Below are 6,151 nucleotides of genomic sequence, written 5' to 3'. Positions count from 1 at the left end.
CCCCCAACAATTTCTGCCGACAGAAATTCCAGATTTTTTTTTTTTTTTATTGTTTGAGATGCTGTCAATGGGCAGCCTCTCTTGCCTAAAAAAAAATAAAAAAATGAAAAACAACTACCTAAAAAACAAGTTATATCGAACATGTTTCCTTTTTTTTTAAAAAAAAAAAAATCCTTTGTCATCCAAAAATGGATCGACATGCTTTAAAATAAAAAATAAAAAGAAACCTTTGTTTCATTATTTCATCCTCAACGATCGTTATTCCACCCTCAACAAAGTATCCGTTAAAACTTGGTATTATTTAAAGTCACCCCAAGTGACTCTCGATTGAATTATATAAGAATAATAATATGCTAGAATAACGTATTCAAAGTTGAACCGAAATTAATGGTTAAACCCACCAATATAAGAACTAGAATAATGTATTCAAAGTTGAACCGAAATTAATGGTTAAACCCACCAATAAAAAAAAATAAGATAAACGAACAATAAAAAACTAACTAACTAGCAATTAAATAGAATCAACTAAAAAAAAACTAGGTCATTGGAAATGTTTCCATACTTGGGGTTTTTCAAGTCTGATCCTCAATAGTCCCCAGTGGAGTCGCCACTGAAAGCGCCCTCGATCCGCGAGGTGCGCGGATCCGCTGGGTGCGCGGATCCGCTTTTGACTCTTGAGGTTTGGGAGTCGCCACCTAGTTATTATGGTCTAGGAACCAAACTGACTCTAACATGGATAAAAAGAACTAATCTACCATAAAAAATCTGAATTCGGGGATCAAGTTACGGGGTTGGAAGGTGTTAGGCACCAACCCCGTCCGGCCAAAGTCGGTCTCTACTAACTTCCCAAATATCACATTGCTAAAACCTAGATAAAAATAAATAAGAATAAAAATTCACCTTTCCGATGGCAAGGACTTGATTCCCTCAGATCTGACAAAAGAGCTCCTTGTACCGTGCTCCCTTGCTTCGTTCTGTCTCTGGATTTGACTTCGGATCTCCTAGATCAAGGTATCTCCTTGTTTCTGAATCTGAACTCTTCAAGTTTGTTACGGATTTGGGGGTGTTTTTAGAGGGTTTTTAGGCGTTTTCTAGACTAAAATTGAAGGGGGGATGTTAGGTAAGGAGTTGGGGCTCCAAAACTAAGGTTTATGGGGGGCTAAGGGAGCTTCTAGACCTACTTCTCTTAGGGTTTGTGATTTGATACGAAAATAGGGTGTGAGCACCTCTATTTATAGATGTTTTTAGGGGTTGATTTGGATAGAGTTAGTGTTTAATTAGAGATCTTTTAATTAGAGTTGTGTTTTAGTTAAAATTGTTTTAGGTAGAATTGTGTTTTAATTAGAATTGTTTTAGGTAGAATTGTTTTTAAGTTAGAACTCTATTAGATAGAGTTATTATTTAATTAGAATTCTATTATGACTTTTGGTCTTATTTGATTGACTTTTAATGTTTTGACTTTAGTCTTAATTGATTGACTTTTAATATTTTGACTTCAGTCTTGCTTAATTGACTTTAATTTTGACTTTAGTCTCACTTGATTAACTTTAATACTTTGACTACAGTCTTGCTTGATTGACTTTAAATTTTTGGAGAACCCCCTTCCATTATTTCTTTAATTCTTTGGACCCTCAAATGGAGGGGTCCTTAAAGAAATATCCCACGAACCCTCAACAATTTTGCCTGAGAATCCGATTAATCGATTTTTTAGGTTCAAAATTTTAAATTAATTTCATTAATGTTTCACTTTAATTATTTAATGTTTTATTTATTAATTTCGAATTTTTTAATTATGAAAATTGTGAAATTATCGTTTTGCCCCCGGAGAGGACTTTTCACGTTTGAAGTCAGTTTTTAATGTTCTAGGATGTTTTAGAATCGGTTTTTCGTAAGGAATTCAATGAGAATGTTGGTTTGTGTCATTTATGAAATTTTTTGTGTGAAATGATTGTGAACTTTATGAGGGGCATTTTCGTAATTTTGTCAAATTCTGTTAAAATTGGTGAAATGATTTATTTGGTTCTGATTTGTTATTTTATGTGTTCGAGAGAGTTTTCCTAAGCGTAACGTAGGCTCTAGGGTTGTTTTGAGGTTAGGGGTATTTTGGTAATTTGATAATTTTTTAGTGATTTTTATCGTGAAGTTTCTTTTTGGTCTGCAAGATGATGATTTCTATGTTTCTAGGGTGTATTTTCCTAGCGTAGCGTGGTTTCTAAGGTTTTGTCAATTCGAGATACCTCATCCGGATTTTTGAAACACATTTAGTAACAAAATAAAGCAACGGAATACACATCCATCATTGGGAATCATTGCAATCGGATTGACGAGTTGATTAATCAGGCGAGTGCAAAAATGGGGTGTCTACACATAGCCACATTATTTTTATGTATGTGAATATTGGTTTTGAGCTATTAGAGAGACTCCATAATAGAATTCCCTAGAGGCCACAACCTTGATGTATGTATGCATGGCTAGAAACTTAGTATTTCACCCCATCAAGAAGGTGACACATTTCTTTATCATTGCTATATATATGTGAGTGTGTGCATTGTGTACAACATGATATATGAGATTAAGGAAAAGAGGGCTTCAACCCCTACCCTTTTGATCAAACCTTAGTCTAACCTACCAAAGGTAGGAAAGAGTGCATTACATCTTAAGGGATTTCTAAAAGAAAAAATAAAAGTGGAGGTTTAGAAGTAGAAGATGTAAACTAAACAATAAACCTACACTACACCCACATTGTCCTTTGATGCTTTCGAATGAGCTTGACTCTTGAGATGGTTTTGAGAGTTGAAAACCTTGGTCAAGGGTAAATGATTGGAGATGGTAAGATTTTTGGTTGAAGGTTGAGATATGGATGAGAATTCTTAAGTTAGAAGTTTGGGTTGAGAGAAAGTCGGAGAAGTGGATAGAAAATTTTGTAGAATTTGGGATAGAGAAATGGGGGCTTGAGAACATGAATTATTCATAGAAAATTAGATTATTTATAGAGTTTTTGGAGAACTTTTAGGGATAAAGTGGTCCAACCCTAAAAATAAAGAGAATGGACATGAGGTTTAAGTTATTTCTTTTTGAATTTTTTATTTATATAAAGGTAAATGTGGAATTTGTAAAAAACTTAAAAAAAATTATTTGATCTTTGGTTTTTTGGTAAATAAATATGAGAGAACAAAAAATAGTTTTAGGATGGTGAATAGGAGAGTGAAATGTGTAAAAGTGAAAAGTAGACCTTGGTTCATTTGTAAATATTTCATAAAGTAAAGGTGGATGTATATTTTTGAAATAGACTAATGGGAGAATAAAAGTACTTTTGGGAGGGTAAGGTGAAAAGTAAACCTTGGTTCATTTGTAAATTACTCATAAAGCAATGGGTGAATGAATATTTTTGAAATGGACAGATGAGAGAGCTTCATATATGTACTTGAAGATTCTCACCTTTTGAGGGTATGATTAGAATTCTCTCAACTTTATAGATTATTACTAAAAACCAAAACACCTTTTTGATTTGACCACATTTTTGGAAGGGTATTTTTGGATTTTCATAATGGGGAGTTGATTTTCTAATTAGATTGAAGCATTGGGTATTGAGAGCTTATGAGAGATCGACATGAGTCATCCTTTGCGGGGGTGTGAGAGAATGGGCTTGGTATTAGACTTAAGGGATGGTCTTGGGTCATGGACTTTGGGTTAGGAAATGGACTTGGTTTATGGATAATGATATTATGAACTTTAGGTTAAGGTATTAAGATAACTTGGTTTGATTAGGATATGGACTTTGTTTATGAACTTGGGTTAGGGTGTGGGTGATTGGTCGGTTAATGGAAAATGCATATGGATTCAGATTGGATTATGGAAGTGGTATGAAATTAGATTGGATTAAGAATAAGGTTGAGCATGCAAAACTATATGACATGATGCATGTATGCATGTATGCACAAGGATGATGTCAAGTGGCAATGCGGGCCCATTGAAAGGCTTAACTTCTTAATTGAAATCAATTTGAGAAAATTTAATTTTTCCTAATTGGATTCGTGCAAATTGGGGTGTCTACAGAAACTTAAGGAAAATAAATGATGTAGGACAGTAAAGGGAGAAGAGAAAATTTGGGGAATTTAGAAAATTTGAGTTAGGATTTTGATAAGAATTAAGGATTTGAGATTAACTTTATGATTTAGATTAGAATATGGTTAATCCTAAAGGTAAAATGAAAAGTTTATTTCAATTATTATATGATAGAAAAAATCGTTAAATGTTTGTAAGGTAAGGCATTGATTAAGAAGGGTCAAAGATTTGAAAAAAAGATTAAAGAAATAAGGGTTAAAGAAAATGGTGAAAGGGTTGAGGTTTGTAGGTTTTAAGAATCAAGAAAGAGGTTTTAAGATTCAAAAATCAAGAACAAGGAAGTAAAAGAAAATCAAGAAAAAACAATGAAGATTCTTGAAAGAATTAGATGGTTCTTAATGGTTACATCTCTGACAAATAAACAAAAGAAGATAGAGGATAAAAAGAAGATTAAAAAAAAAATGTTATTTACCTTGGAATTACTCCAATGAATCAATGGCATCAATCATGTTGAATACACCAACATTCAAAGAAAATATAAACTTTTGTAATTTTATTCATTTCATTCATTCTCTATCAATAAGCTCTAATACAATCTATAAATAAGAAAAATCAACTAAAAGTCCTAATAAAACTAAAATACCAAATAAATAACTAACTTTCATTTTTCTAAATTTTCAATCTTGATAAACTTAAAAGAAAAGATCGAGTAAAGTAATTAAACTACTCCTAAATATTATTCTAAGATTATGGGACCAATAAAACTTGATAATAAGTTCAAAAAATATATATAAAAAAAATATTAAAGTCTTAAACTGAAAACTAAATAAATAATTAATCTAAAATAATCTCGAACGATAAAACAATAAATTTAGACCCAAATAAGTAAAAACCTAAATGGTTACAAATTTTCCATCGAAACTCTTGACGGTAGACTTGATTTGTGTTTCGCATTAATAGAACTTCCAAACTAAACTTAAATACTAATCCTAATTACTAAAAAAGACCCTCCGAAACATAAAATTAAATAAAATATAAAATCTAATTAACAGTCCAATGAAAAAGGTCCACAATCTTTGATGCTTGGTACTTTGTTGAATACCTAAGTCATATGAAGATTCTTACCATTTTCTTTATGCTTTTGTTTCATTTGTCTAAGTGGAAATATTATCTTAAATGGTTGCCTGGGAAAGTTATTGAAAAATATTATAAAACTATACTTTTGTAATAAAATATAAAATACTTATTTCCAATAGAAATTTTTAATTCAATCATAAAGCATTGTTTTTGTATTTTAATAGGAAAAACCATTAATATAGGTGATTGTAAAGTAGGAATTTTGCTTAAGTGAATTTGAAACTTGAAATTTGGAAATATAGTTGTGGTTACCTTAACTTTTTTTTATTTGTTTTAATATTAGTTAACCATGTGTGGTATAATATTACCAGCCGAGCACCTCACCTCATGCCTCAACGTCTGAAATAATTGCTGCCAACAACATGGGCAAGATAAAGAAGAGATCATCCACCAAAAAAATGATGAATTCAGTATCTACGCCATGACACTTAAGTAGAGGAATTATCATACTATACTATGCTACGCTAGAGGTGAGGAAAGTAGATCCAAGCCCCTCAAAGCAGTGGACGGATAGATGTTTTGTAGATTACTTGAGTTCTAACTGAATCATGATGAGCCTGGTCAATTGATCAACTTCATCAGAAACCATACTCTAAAGACCTAGATGTTTGGCTGTTTAATTTCAAACATTAATACACATCATAATACAATTATCTCAGAAACCTTTTGACTCACAAATTCAATCCTAATCAAATAACTACATTTAAACTATTCACATTCTAAACCACGAGGGGGTGGCTCAATGGCAATTTCGGATCCAATAAGCAGTGAGCGTCTGTAGGTTGTGTGATGTGCAGGCGTTGGACGTGCATGGGGGAGGGACCCATATGCCTTGGCTCCGGCCCTGGCTCTTCTGGTCCCCCTAGTCGGACGTCAGTTCGGACACCCCCGACATCAAAAAAAAAAATGTATTCACATTCTAGTCAAGAAGGTATATTTTCCAGAACTT

The sequence above is a fragment of the Akebia trifoliata genome, chromosome 5 (assembly GCF_017979445.1).
Source record: "Akebia trifoliata isolate Shusen 1 chromosome 5, ASM1797944v1, whole genome shotgun sequence".
Classification (NCBI taxonomy): domain Eukaryota; kingdom Viridiplantae; phylum Streptophyta; class Magnoliopsida; order Ranunculales; family Lardizabalaceae; genus Akebia; species Akebia trifoliata.
Note: the sequence above shows the minus strand (reverse complement) of the source record.